At 34.8% G+C, this 14,935-nt stretch overlaps 1 pseudogene; it reads right to left on the bottom strand.

Annotated features, from left to right (window-relative positions):
• Positions 1–1,887: 1,887 nt before the first annotated feature.
• On the bottom strand, positions 1,888–5,358 carry LOC110571256 (annotated as a pseudogene).
• Between the last annotated feature and the right edge of the window lie 9,577 nt (positions 5,359–14,935).

Genomic DNA, 14,935 nt, shown 5'->3' on the forward strand with positions numbered 1-14,935 from the left:
TCACTTTCAGGACAGTATTTAATAAATTACATGAGATATTCAGCACAATTAATAAAATAAGCCTTGTGTTAGATTATTTTGCCCAGCTGTAGGTGAATGTAAGTGTTCTGAGCATAGTTAAAGTAGACCAGGTTCAGTTAGGATGCTCAGTAGGTTAGGTGGATTAAATGCGTTTTTGACTTAGGATGATTTCACTTACTATGTATGGGTTTATTAGGATAAATTCCCAATGTGAGTAAGGAAGATCTGTATACAACTTTATTTTTGGTTGGAACTGAAAGAAACATTAAAGGTTACCTAATTCAAAATCCTAATTTTTCAAGTAAGAATCAGAAAATTTTATATTAATACTAGAAAATGTGCTCACTGACAGAAGCCACATCTGTAATAACTTAAATGCACACAAATTTTTTTGTAAATTTCTGTAGTTTGTGAATTATCTACTAATGTGTGGGTTTTTCTGCTATATGTAATTTTTTATTTTATCAGAGTTCACATCTAGTTCTTGTTTTTAAGCCTCATGTTGTCTGCTGTATGGACATTTTCCTCTTCAGTACCCAAGCAACCCCTGTTTGTCATTGGAAGACCAACTCTTATGTGTCATTCATCCCCTAACATAGGTAGTGATTGCTTCCCGCTCTGGGCTGCCATAGCACTATGCTTAAAACCCTAGAATAGTAAATGCTACTTTTTTTTTTTTTAAAGAATGAATAAAATTTGATTTTTGTGGGGCGCCTCGGTGGCTCAGTCGGTTAAGCGTCTGCCTTCAGCTCAGGTCATGATCCCAGGGTCCTGGGATTGAGCCCCGCATCGGGCTCCCTGCTCGGAGGGAGGCCCGCTTCTCCCTCTCCCACTCCCCCTTGCTTGTGTTCCCTCTCTCGCTGTGTCTCTCTCTGTCAAATAAATAAATAAAATCATTTAAAAAAATTTGATTTTTGTGTTTTAGATAATACTTAAATATTAAGAGAGCTAAAATTTTAAAATTTAAAATATGTTGGCCAGATTTATCTCTACATTATATTCACATAATGATTCTGATTTTACCTTTCCAAGAGCAGTTGCCCAGGAGGAAAGAAAGGTAACCTGTAGTGGTCTTTGGGGCTTGTACCATCTTCTCAGGCCAGGTGTCCCACAGCAAAGCAAAGAATTGAAGTGAAGAAGCAAGAGTCCCTTCCCCTCCCCTCTCCCCTGCTCCCTTTTGTTTGTATTTGAGGCATTTCCAAAAACCAAATGCAAAATTAGGTTTGGATATAAAAAGCTAGATGACTACCCCAGTTCAGAACCGTGTTTCATCAGAGGAGACCTGGCACAGGCTGGATATGAATTGCCCCTCATCTACAGGGACACAGTGACAGAAGTCCAAGTCACACTTAAAAGTCATTTGCGATCTCCGAGCAAAGGCACAGCTAGCTTAACTCTGTCAAATGAGGCGATTTGACCAGACTGGCTATCACGTGGCATCCAGTCAGGAAGGCTAGCTTCAAGGCTCAGCCGGGAAGACTCGCCCTCTCCGCTAAGGCAGATGCAGGAAGGAAAGTCTATCATACTCTGACACTAACCTTCTGATACAAAAAAGAACTGTATTGAGAGTAAAGCAGATCAATAAAGTGAAAATTTTTACCATACCTGTGGGATAAATTAATATTCAATAGTTTAAAATTTATGTATGCTATAAAACACTGTGGCCAACTATAGTCCTAAACAAATAAACCGAAGACAGTCCTGCGAGGATATTAAATTTGAGACTAAGCCCAGTGAATTACTAAATCCTGAGAGCCCATAATCTGCCTGTCCATTATATAGTTTTTTCCAGGTCACCTAGACAAGGGTATTTCTTGTTTCAGGGAGGCTCTGAAACACTTTTTTTTTAAAAAAGGCTTTAAGAAATTATGACTCAAAGATTTTAAACTCTGTTACAGGCAAAGTTTCATTTTTATGGAATATAAAACACTCTGCTCTTCCACTTCTAATAGCTCATTAAGGGAAGCCACTCCTAAACCGTGTCCCTGCAGCATTTCCAGATAGCGGGACACAGCTCTCTCAATCCTTGTGAATGCCATACAGGAGGGATGAGCTCCATGTCTTGCACTTCTGGCATTCCACTTATTCTAGGAATCGGGGTGATCTGTGATTTGATACCAGGATGATTATCCTGTTCTGCCTTGGTTATTTGAGGGTGTTGCTATAACCTGTTCTCTCTCTTTAAAAGACAAAACTTTTCAAATTCCGTCTTATTGGCTTCTATGAATGTTATATTCATTTCAGCAACTACAGAGGCAGAGGTCCCTCCTTCTGTGAATCTGTCTGGGTATTGCAAATATTAACAACTTCTTCCAAGTCTTGTTTCGGTGTTGCCCCATTTCTAACATTCTCTTCCTACATCCCAGTAACATCAAAGGTGCCTTAACTTGCCAACAACTTTGCTTTGAGGATCCAGAATTTAGCAAATTTTTCAGCCTAAGGAACACCAGACAATAGGGTAAATATTTCATTAGAAAGTACACCACCTTCAATGATCTGCAGACATTCTGTTAGAGTGTTGTTAATTTTATAGGACAGTTCAAATTGTGCTTTCTTTTTTTTTTTTCCAAATTGTGCTTTCTTTTATTCATCTTCTTTTTCCATATTCTTTCAGAATGAAATATTAATTTCCCCTGTTATTTTTCTTTTTAAGTTCCATAGGAACTTTCCCCTTAGGTTTCTACCATTTTTCTAGTTGTCTCTCTTAATCTTCTGCTGTGATCTTCTTCTTAATATTTGGATTAGTTTGGGTACCATTTGGGACTCTTCTTGCATTTACAGTTTGGTCACCAGATTGAATTTTGGGAGCTGTCTTATTGAGAAAATGGTTCCAGGGAAGAGACTTTTTCAACTTGGAGTCCAAATTCTGTGCTTTTTGTTAATAGCTGTTGGTGCATTTATCCCCATTGGTGCCATTTGCTGTTAATTTAGGGGTGCTTGGAATGACTGAATTAAAATTGCCAACTGTCAAATTAGGACTTTGGCTTAAGGCTTTTGATTTTTTGCAGGGCACATGATATCTGAGATCTAAAACAGGTTTAGGGGATTTCTGATCTTGCTTAATGTTTGGGTGTCTGTTGCTATAGCTTCCCTGAAGCACACTGGGACATGTCGAGGGTTTGGTTTGCTTTACTTTTTTGTTCAGTGACAGTGTGTGACTAACTTAATTTCACTTAGTCTTCATACTTATCCTTATTAACCTGTATATCCTTTATGTCCTTGACTACTTATGTACCTCTTCCTACATCCCAATAACATCAAAGACTGGTTTCTTTGATGCTTGAGTCCTACTAAGGGTCTGAACATAATGAGAGGGAGCTGTCTTTGGGAGTTTTTCTCCTGGTCTTACAAGATTTGGTCCTCTCGAGAGTTGTTGTGACTTTACTGGTGGAATCCTAATTTGTGTTTATTTAGCAAATTGCTTAACTCTTTCAGAACAGCACTATTCCCTGAACTTTTGCCCAAGGCTTGTTTAGGAGCAAATCTGCTCTTGGTTTGATTATAAGGGTTAGTCTTTGGCTTATCTATTGTCCATAATTCAGGGATTTGGCTTCCTTTCAGAGTCTGAGAACTTTGGGGGCAAGTCTCTTTTTGTCTATCTCTTTTAGAAAGCCATCCAAGAATTCATTTTCAACATGGTTATTGTCCACAGAGTTTGCACATTCAACGTTTCTTTGATCTGCTACCTGCTGTTTTGCAGTTTTCAATTCCTGTATATTAAGCGACTCCACAGTTTTTCTGGACAGTTCTCCAATAATGAATGACCCAGCTTCATGCTGTTCTTGATTATTGCTGGAAGGTTTACAGTTTAAGTTAGAAGAAATACATCCTGAAGTCAGCCTTTTGCCCAGAAGTTTTGGTGGTTCCAACTTTGGCTTCTGGATCCTGTGATACTGGCAGATCCAATGCTGTTGGGTCTTAGAGTTCTGATAGGCAAAGCAACATGATTAGTAATATCTTTTTTGGGTATAATAATAGATTTAGAAGGTAGATGATTCAGACCATTACTCTTAGCTTTTAGATAAGGCTTGGTGTTTTGGCACTTCAGTTTTTCCTTGGCTGCTAGGTACTCCTGGAGCTTTCTCTGCCACTCTTTAGCAGCTGTAATGGCCCCGGTGGCACCATGACTCCTATGTGACAGTTTTTCTTCCACTTTTTAAAAAAATTTAATTGTTTAGTGTATCTTCCACAGTACCATCAGAAGGATCTTCCTGAAAAACATTTGATCCTTAGTTTCAGAACCAAGTTCAATGATAGAACAGAATCAAATTTGTTAGTTTTGATGGATAGAACAAATTTAAAAGGGACACCTGAAATGAACCTTGATAAAAACAATGGAATATTTCTCAGCCATCAGAAAGGATGAATACCCACATTTACATCGACATGGTTGGAACTGGAGGGGATTATGCTAAGTGAAATAAGTCAAGCAGAGAAAGATAATTATCATGCAATTTCACTCATATATGGAACATAATGAATAGCGTGGAGGACCACAGGGGAAGGGAAGGGAAACTGAATGGGAGGAAATCATAGAAGGAGACAAACCATGAGAGACTCTGGACTCCGGGAACCAAACTTGAGGGTTACAGAAGGGGTGGGGGTGGGAGGTTGGGGTAACCGGGTGATGGGTATTAAGGAGGGCACGTGTGGTGATGAGCACTGGGGTGTTATATGCAACTAATGAATCGTTGAACACTACATCAAAAACTAATAATGTACTATATGCTGACTAATTGAACATAATAATTAAAAAAATAAAATAAAATACCTGAAAAAAAAAATCAAAACAAAAGCCCTGTGTCTGGTGCCCAGTAGCCTACAAAACAAACTTGTAAATCTTTGTATGACATCAAATGTTCAATATCTATTCCATCTTGGTCTTCTGATTTTTCTTGTACAGAAACCCTGTCCCTCACATGCCATATCAGCATGCCTTGATAATTTGAACATATCATTTCCTCTCCCCTCTGCCCACATTCCTTTTTCCAGAGGTTGTGTAAATGGGCTCTTACTAACACTTCCAGGCCCAGATGAAATGTGGCTTCCTTGTTGAGTGAACTCATACACTCATGTAAAGTCACTGTTTAGTGCCTCATATTTCCTGTTACATTTTTTGTGAAAGTCAAAATCTTTATAATGGGCAGTGGGACCCTACATTATTCTTTACAGTTTTCCTGTCTTCTCCACACCTTTGACCTCATGATCTTGTCTTAAAGCTTTTTCTCCAGTTATTCCCTCTGCCTTCAGTGACCTTAATGCAGATATCCACTTGGCTATCTTCTTCACATCCTTTGACAGTTGCTTAAATGACATCTTCTCAATGAGGCCTATCATGACCACTATATTAAAATTGCAATTGTCCTACCAATCAGCTTTATGCTATATATTTTTCATAGTATTTATCATCATATAAAAAACTACATAGCTTATTTATTTGACTTATTTTTAAATTACTATACCTATCCAATAGAATGTAAGTCCCATGATGGCAAAGGTTTTGTCTATTTTTCCATTGATATGTACCAAACATCTAGAATGGTGTCTGTATAATAAATATTTATTAACTAAGTGAAAAATAAATCTTGAGCAAGTTACTTAGCCTCTTTAACCTCTACTTCCTTGTATTTAAAACAGAGGTCATAAGAATTCCTAAGTGAGAAAGCTATTGTAATTAATAAATGAGATAATGCATGCAAAGCAGTTAGCATAGTGTCTGACTCATCATACTCAATTAATGATGTTAACTCCTGGGCGCCTGGGTGGCTCAGTTGGTTAAGTGACTGCCTTTGGCTCGGGTCATGATCCTGGAGTCCCAGGATCGAGTCCCGCATAGGGCTCCCTGCTCGGCAGGGAGTCTGCTTCTCCCTCTGACCCTCCTCCCTCTCATTCTCTCTCTCTCAAATAAATAAGTAAAATTAAAAAAAATAATAATAATAATGTTAACTCCCATTATTAATGATTTTACCATTTTCTGGGTTTTTAAGATTCAAAACCTTAATTCATAACTATCAAGCTTACAGAAATGAAAAAAGAAAAGTTAAGGAGAGGAACCCAGGAAGAATATTTGTAGGTGGAATTCATTATATAGTTATATATGTTTTAATTGCAGAAAAATGATAAATTACATTTTATAATATAGAAGAAATACATGAAATATAAAACATTAAAAAAGTATTTCCTAGAAATCTCAATAATTCTCTTTATGAAAGCAATATAAAGGATGAAACTTATCAATTTTTCAATTATCAGAACTGTTAGTTTAACACCATTTTTACCAAACGTCACCTTATAATAAATAAAGTGCTGTTAAAATTTAGGACATTCTTAACTTCTAAAGAATAGATCAAATTGATACACATAGTTTTTTTAAAAATAAAAGCAAATGCTATTGATGGAGGTAAAAAGAAATTCAGCAATTTCTTGCCCTAACCTTCTGCATGGCCAACTATACTCAGTGAGGCTTTAATTATATATATTTAGAGCTGTTCTGGTGCTTGCCTTTACGTATCTAACATATATGCTTATACTGCTATTTTTTAATTCATCAAATGAAGATTATTTTGTTGTCTTTGGTCTGTGATATATCAGCTTTACTTTATTTCTCCACCTCCAACTCTTTCACCCCTTTCTTTCTTCTAATTCTTTTAAAAATTTTCAATTGATTATCCTTGTTAGTTGCTTTTAACTACTGAAATTTCTAATTTGTTTAATCAATGTAATTATTATCTTTTGAATTTCCCTCTTGTGAGATGAGCTTGTTATTGTCTCTATGCTTCTTTACCTTGACTTTCACTTTAAAGCTGATAATATGTATATTCTATGTGTCAAACATAATTAAATGCCTTGTGTTTTCTCTGTAGCTTGATTGACAAAGTTGAAAATTGGTCAATATTGGTTAATTAATATGATTGTGTAACTGCTGTTTAATTCAGACCCTAAGGTGTAGGTTTTTTTTTTTTCCTCTTTAGGTTTTTTAATGTCATAACAGCAGTGCCATTCCAACCTGAATATTCCTAGTGTCAACAGCAAATGTATTTTTAATTTTTACATTCTTCTAACTCTTAAAATCAAGCTGATGTTGTGTTCACTACTTTTTGGGCAATGACTATATTTTGTAACATTATAATCAACAACCGATATTTTTGGATTGAATTTGGTTTTGCTTGTTGATAAAACTATATGTTCTAATATATTTTAGATGACAAGAGGGTCATTTCCTAAAAGTCAATTTGCCATAGAGTTTTAATTGAGAGAATTTCAACTTGTCCCCATAGCAATTTTTTTTTTTTAAAGTTAATGGCCACTGCCACGGTTCCCTACTGCTGCTGTTGAAGAACAACTGCTGAAGGGAAGTTGAGAATTAAGACCACAAGAAACTACAGTTCTTGGTTTTTATTCTCATTTTCTGAAGTCCATATGTAGATAATTTCCTTGAGAAGACATTTCTATGCAAGGAGATGTTCAGTGATTTTCAGTTAATGAAAATTTTTAGTAATTTTATATAATATGGAAATCTAGATTTTATTCCATTTTCTCTCTCCTGCTTTGAGACTTTGCACCAGTGTTTCTCAATATCTCCACTGACTGGTGAAAAATATGATGCTATTCTGATACTTGTTTCTTAGGGGGATCCATTTGTCTGTTGTTGTTTTAGTGTTTTCTGTCTAAAAGTGTTTAAACATTTTTTTTGGTCTTTAATGTGTAACACTCTAAATTAATTTGCCTTTGTGTGGCTTTTTTAAATTTCATTTTTCTTGGATACTTAGTGCTTAGTGAGCTTCTTGCCCTTTTATAGAATTTCCCTTTTGCTGTGGACATTTTTGTGTCAGCAGTGGTGTTTTTGTTTTTCACCAAAAGCACTTTCTTATACTCTCTTCCTCTTTCCCAATTCTCATCCCTCCTGTTAGCAAGTTAGAACTTCTGCAATCTTGAACATATTGAGACTCTCTGAAGATTCTCAATCACACACACACATGCGCGTGCGCACACACACATACACAAACACCTTATGATAACATTATTTGCCTTTGAAGATAGATTTTCTCTTTGTTTATCTTGGCCTTTCTTTCTGGACCCTCATACTTCCTTAAATCTAATTTTTTTAAGAATGAGGTAATAGGAATTTTGGCTGGAAACTGTTACTAGACAGAACTTGGCAACAGATAGCTCCTTCTCTAGTGTCAGGTGTTAGTGTTATAATAAATCTCATAAATAATATGAGATGGGTGTATTCACATTAACTGCTTTATTTGTATCCTGAGAATGTATTTACATTCTAAGCAATATTTTGTGTTAGCATGGAGGGCCTTATTTTCATTCTTTTAGTAGATTGTCTGTTCCTGTGTGTAGGTTATGTGGGTATGTACACATGGGTTTGTAGGAGAGAACTTAATTAATCCTAAATTTCAGAACCATATTTTACCCTTGTTTTCTTTATAGGATCATAATGAATATTTTAAATTGAAAATCTCTGTTCTCATTTTTCTTCTGTAGATGTCTAGGAGAAAGAGAATTTCATTTGTGTGTGTGTGTATGTGTGTGTGTGTGTGTGTGTGTGAAAGAGAAAGATCTGGAGAGAAGGGGATGTCTGTGTGTTATTAACACCTCCCTTCAACAGTACCATTAGTCTTCTTTTTCTGGAACTATTAAAATAAATTGTGAATATTTTATAACAAAATTAAACACAGTAGTTTCTCATTAGATGGTACAGAAAATCTACAGTGGCATAAGGAAGATTTTTGAAAATTTACTTTCCAGATAGCTCATATAATTACATTTAATGCAAAGAAGAAATTATCTGTCATTTTTTTCCTCTGATTATGTTGAATTGCCAGGAGTGTTTCTAATTAAACAAAGATCATGGAAACAGCAACACCCCAATCTATTATTTATGCAAACATTTGTAGAGCAGAAAATTATAAATTAACATATAAAGTTTTACAAATATTGTCTAACTCACGTTTACATATGAGTATTAGATTTTGTGAAAATATTGTTAGCACATATAATTAAAGATCAGATTTACTACTTGGCATCGGAAGTGAAAATAGACAAGAGTAAGTTATTCTTTGTAATTATCTTTTTTTTTTCAATTTTTCATTAAAAAAATAGTTCAGGTAAGTGCATTTCAAGTGTTAAGCCATGATAGTTAATTTTAATGACTTCTGATAGAAAGTTATTTGAGTCTGACTACTCTGAATTGCTATATTTCTCTTTGAAATGTATGTTTCAGATTTTAGTTTAATTTCTAAATTATGGAATCATGAAATTGTTTTTATATTCATTGGAGGTGTTTTTGAGATATTTTTCTTAGAAATTCCTTAAGGAGCTAGACTGAAAATTGTAACTATAACACAAGTTTATAATTTTGACAGCTGAAATATTGCTTTACTGTTAATCAAAAGGAGTATCATGGGAAAATATTCCATAATACCTTAAATATAATCTGAGTAATACCTAATCACTATATAGAGGTCTAAAGAAATTTGAAAAGATACCTAATAAACTTTTTGATAATTGAGCTAATTTGGGTGGAGAATTTTTTTGGGGGGGTGGGGCCAAATATTAAGTGATACTAATTTCTCCTTTCCATGTCTTAAATTAATTAAAATATTTGAAGCAATGACCCAAAGTTTCAGAATTTCAAGAGACTAAAATAATTCATAATATTATTAAAAATAAAATTCCATTTATTTTCTCCTCAAGACAAAAAATAAGACATTATCCAATATTACTTGCACTAGTTTCTTATTTCTCCCCTAGTGATCTTTTCCTCTTTTTTTTCAACAATCTAAATAATGGAAACTACCCCTCTGCCCACCATCTTAGTGAGGCTCTGAACTAGAAAGTTCAGTCAGAGTCACCTTGTTGCCTTTCAAGATGGAGGTGATTTGGTCCCAATGCCATTCATGAATATAGATGCAAAATTCTCAACAAAATTTTAGCAAATCAAACTAACTTTTATATATTTCTATAAGTATATAATTTTTAAAACTTTTAACTTTGAATAACTTAAATATATTTATGTAAATAAATTTTGAATATAAAAATACACCATGATGAGTGACACTTATTTTGGGTATGAAAGTGTGGCTTAATATTTGAAAACCAATCAATATAACACACCATAAACAGACTAAAAAGAAAAAAGCATGATATCAATTGACATAGAAAAAGCATTTGACAAAATTCATTCATGGTTTAAAAACTCTTAGTACACTAAGAATAGAGAACCTCCTTAATATAAAAAAATATCTACAGCTAACTTCATGTTTAATGATGAAAGACTGAATGATTCCTCTCTAAAATCAGGAACAGGTCAAGGATGTCTGCTTTTGGCACTCTTATTCACGTAATTCCAGAATTTCTAGCCACTGCAATAAGAAAAAAAAAAAAAGAATTACAAGGAAAATAGATTGAAAAAGAGAAGAATAAAACTGTTTGCGGATAACATGATTGTGTATGTAGACAATCCCAAGGAATCTACAAAAAAAAAAAAAAAAAAAAAAAACCTCTTAGATTTAAGTCATTGGATTCAAGATCAATGCATGAAAGTCAATTGCATTTCTGTATATTGAAAATAAACAGTGGGAAAAAAAAATAAAAAATGCAATATTATTTCCAATTGTTCCAAAGAAAATAAAATAATTGTGTAGAAATCTAACAAAACATCTACCAGGAATTGTATGCTAAAAACTATCAAATGGTGATGAAAGAAATGAGAGACAATATTTGAAAATACTACGATGTTTGTGCTACAGTAATCAAGACTGTGTGGTATTGCCATAAGGAAAGACATATAAATCAATGGAATCAAATAGAAAACTCAAAAAACAGATCCAAATATGCCTACTTAACCTTTGACAAAGGAACAAAGCAATTAAATGAAGGTAGTGTTTCTTGTCAAAAAAATGGTGCTTGAGAAATTGGACATCTACAGACAAAAAAATGAATCTCAATGTAAAACTCACATTTTATATAAAAATTAACTAAAACTAGATCGTGGGCTTAAAGTAAAATGTAAGCCTATAAAACTTTAAGAAAAAAATACAGAAAAATATCTTTAGGGCTTAGACCAAAGTGAAGAGTTTTAGATATGATGCCAAAAGGATAATCCAGGGGCACCTGAGTGGCTCAGTTGGTTAAGCGGTTGCCTTCGGCTCAGGTCATGATCCCAGAGTCCTGGGATCGAGCCCTGCATCAGGCTCCCTGCTCAGCAGAGAGCCTGCTTCTCCCTTTCCCTCTGCCTGCCACTCTGCCTACTTGTGCTATCTCTCTGTCAAATAAATAAATAAATAAAAAGGATAATCCATAAAAGAAAAATTGATAATTCACCTCACTAAATTCAAAAACTTTTGGTCTGTGAAAAGCTCTAAGAGGATGAAAAGTCAAGCAGCAGACTTGGAGAATACATTTGTTAGTTTTATAGTCAACAAACACCTTTTATCTCTATCATGTAAAGAATTCTCAAAAATCAACATTGAAAAAAACAATACAATTAGAAAATGGGCAAAAGATATGCATAGGCATTTTACCAAAGAAGACATACAGATGGTAAATTAGCACATGAAAAGATATTAAATTCATTACCAGTAGGAAAATGCAAATTAAAACCACAATAATATATTACTATATACTAATCAGAATGGCTAAAATGAAAAACAGTGATAAAACTAAATGCTGGTGAGAGTGTGGAAAAATTGGATCACTAATACTTGAGAATTTAGAGTGGCCCAGCTCCTCAGAAAAATAATTTAGCAGTTCCTTTTAAAACTAAAAATTGCCTTAACAAATGACCCAGCAATTTCACGTCTGGGCACTTATTCCAGAGAAATGAAAATGTATTTTCACCCAGAAACTTACCATAAATATTCATAGCAGGCTTATTTTTAATAGTTTGAAACTTGAAATTCCCCAAATGTTCTTCAATGGGTCAATGGTTCAACAACTGTGGTGTATCCACACCATGGAATTCTATTTGGCAAAAAAAGAAACAAACTATTGACATATGCAATGACTTTAATGAGCCTCAAGAAAATTATGTGGGGTGAAAAAGCCAATATCAAAAGGATACATATTGCATGATTCCATTTATGTAACACTCATGAAATAACATGGAGAACTGGTTAGTGGTTACCAGAGTTTAGGGAAAGAAGTAGGGCTGGGGGTGGCTATAAAAGTGTAGCCTGAAGGAAATCTGTGATGATACAGATGAGTATCTTGATTGTGGGGGTGGTTAGAGCAAGCTAACCTTGTCATAAAATTGCATAGACTAAATACACACACACACATACACACACACACACAATTGAGTCCATGTATAATTGGTGAGATCTGAATAAGATCTATGAATTGTACGAACATCAATTTCCTAGTTTTGTTGCTGTCCTCAGCTTAGCAAGATGTTAAAAGAAGGAGAGCCCTGGATAAAGCGGTGCACAGGATCTTCCTCTATATTTCTTTGCAACTTTCAATGAAATCTGTTTATTTTAAAATAAAAAAGACAGTATTTGAGCCACTTGGAATTCATCTTCATATAAGGTGTGAGATAGGGATCTGACTTAGTTTCCTATAGCTGCCATAACAAATTATTATAAACTGGGTGATTTATTTATTTTTTGTTTTTTTTTTAATGTATTATTTATTTATCCATGAGAGTCAGAGAGAGAGAGAGGAAGAGGCAGAGGGAGAAACAGGCTCCCTGCCCAGCAGGGAGCCCAATGCAGGACTCGATCCCAGGACCCTGGGATCATGACCTGAGCTGAAGGCAGACGCTCAACCATCTGAGCCACCCAGGTGCCCCAAACTGGGTGATTTAAAGCAACAGAAATTTGTTCTCTCACAGTTATGGAGGTTAGAAGTCTGAAATCAAGGCAGTTGCAGGGTTGATTCCTTCTGGAGGCTATTAGGGAGAATCTCTTCCTTGCTTCTTTCCCAGCTTCTGGTGGTTTTGGGCAATCCTTGGTGTTCCTTTACCGCTGCCTCACACCAGTCTGCTTCCATTGTCATGTGGCATTCTCCCTATGTCTGTGTGTCTCTGTGTTCAAATAACCCTTCTGTTACGAGGACAGCAGTTATTGGAATAGAGCCTACCCTAATCCAGTGTGACCTCATCTTAACTTGATTACACTTGCAAAGACTATTTCCAACTAAGGTTGCAGTTTCAGGTACTGGAGGTAAACTGTATTCTAAGAATTGGTAATCCAGTAGAAATGACATCAAATTAGTTTCTCAACTTTTAAAATCTCTTATCACCTGGCCAATATTTTCAGTTTTTCACTTCTATCAAATGGCTATCTTGGATATATTTTTTGCCATTCTATAGCATATTCATTTTAGCCACCATTGTAAGTTACATTTTTGCTCATAGTGATGTCCCACATGACTTCTAGCTTTTCTAATTTGATAGATCTTTTAATATACAGATTATGAAACATTCTCTGAAATTTGCAACCGAACTTTATTTTCTCCAAAACACTTTTGTAATTGTAATTAGTATTTTGGTTTTGTATTCTGTTGTTCTCAAAAATGCCTCACCCTGGGGCACCTGGGTGGCTCAGTCCTTAAGCGACTGCCTTCGGCTCAGGTCACGATCCCAGGGTCCTGGGACTGAGCCCCACGTCGGGCTCCCTGCTTGACAGGAAGCCTGCTTCTCCCTCTTCCACTCCCCCTCCTTCTGTTCCCTCTCTTGCTGTGTCTCTCTCCGTCAAATAAATAAATAAAATCTTTAAAAAAAATGCCTCACCCAGTTTTGCTCCATGATTAGAATATAGGCTCATGAGGTCTGTGTTCATGTTGATATCTGCATCCATGTTTATGTATGTATTTTTCCCTCCAAGGGGAAACATGGCTATACAAATAAAACAGTATTAAATAATTAATTATGAAATAATTATGAAAATGTATCTTTAAAATAGGTACTACTAATAGGGCACTGTGATCCAATTGTGCCTCAAATGTAAACTCTGAATAGATGCTTATCTTCATAAAAAGCAACAGTAAATACAATCTGAATTATAATTGCATAGTATTGTCTGTTTTATTAAGATAAAAATTTAAAAAAATGTAAGAATGGAGATAGAGGATATTACTTTATTTCTTATACTGTGGTTTCCAAGTTGCAGTTGTTTGCAGAGAAATGATAATAGAAATAGCTTTTATATAACAAAGTGGAACTAGTCAACAAAAATGAGAGACTCTGGTGCTTCGATGTCTATTCCCTCTCTTTCTTTCCTCTATGGTCTTCATAGTCATTTCCTTGGCCTGAGAAAGTGCTGCATTTTCCCTTCGGTTTTCTCATTCCTTTTACTTGGGATCTTGAGTTACCTCACTTTCTGGTAAGTTTACCCAACAGAACCTGCAGAAATACTCTGTAAGGTATTATTTTTAGAATGTTGATTATATACAATTTAACTAACTGCAATTTTAGTTGACCATTTTTGATTCTTGTGACTTTGATATTTCCCTTAATGCCATTTTAATTTCATTATATTTGTTATATTTTGGCTGTCTTTATTGCTTGTTTTATATCCTATGTTAATTACTTTGTTTCTCTTCTAAACTAATTTTCTCCTTCACTACTCAAGGGAATTTTCTCTCTTACACAGTACAGGAAAAATCAACAACTTTTCCAAAATATAAACTCTGGCTTCAAGGAAGAATAATTCAACTCACTACAAAAATATATGTGTGGTAATCATTATATATTTACAAAGCAACATGCAAGGCACTCATTCAGTTTCAAAAAACAGATAAGGGATAGTTATTGACCTTCTTTCTGGAGCTTATAGACAAATCAAATGCATAAGAAGTATACATTTAGTTGTATTAGAGAGTAAAATGAAGAAATAAGAAAGTTTTAGAGGCATAATGTTCAGAAGATGGAGGGGAGGGACTCCTGGGTAGCACAGTC

The sequence above is a fragment of the Neomonachus schauinslandi genome, chromosome 2 (genome assembly GCF_002201575.2).
Source record: "Neomonachus schauinslandi chromosome 2, ASM220157v2, whole genome shotgun sequence".
Taxonomy (NCBI): Eukaryota; Metazoa; Chordata; class Mammalia; order Carnivora; family Phocidae; genus Neomonachus; species Neomonachus schauinslandi.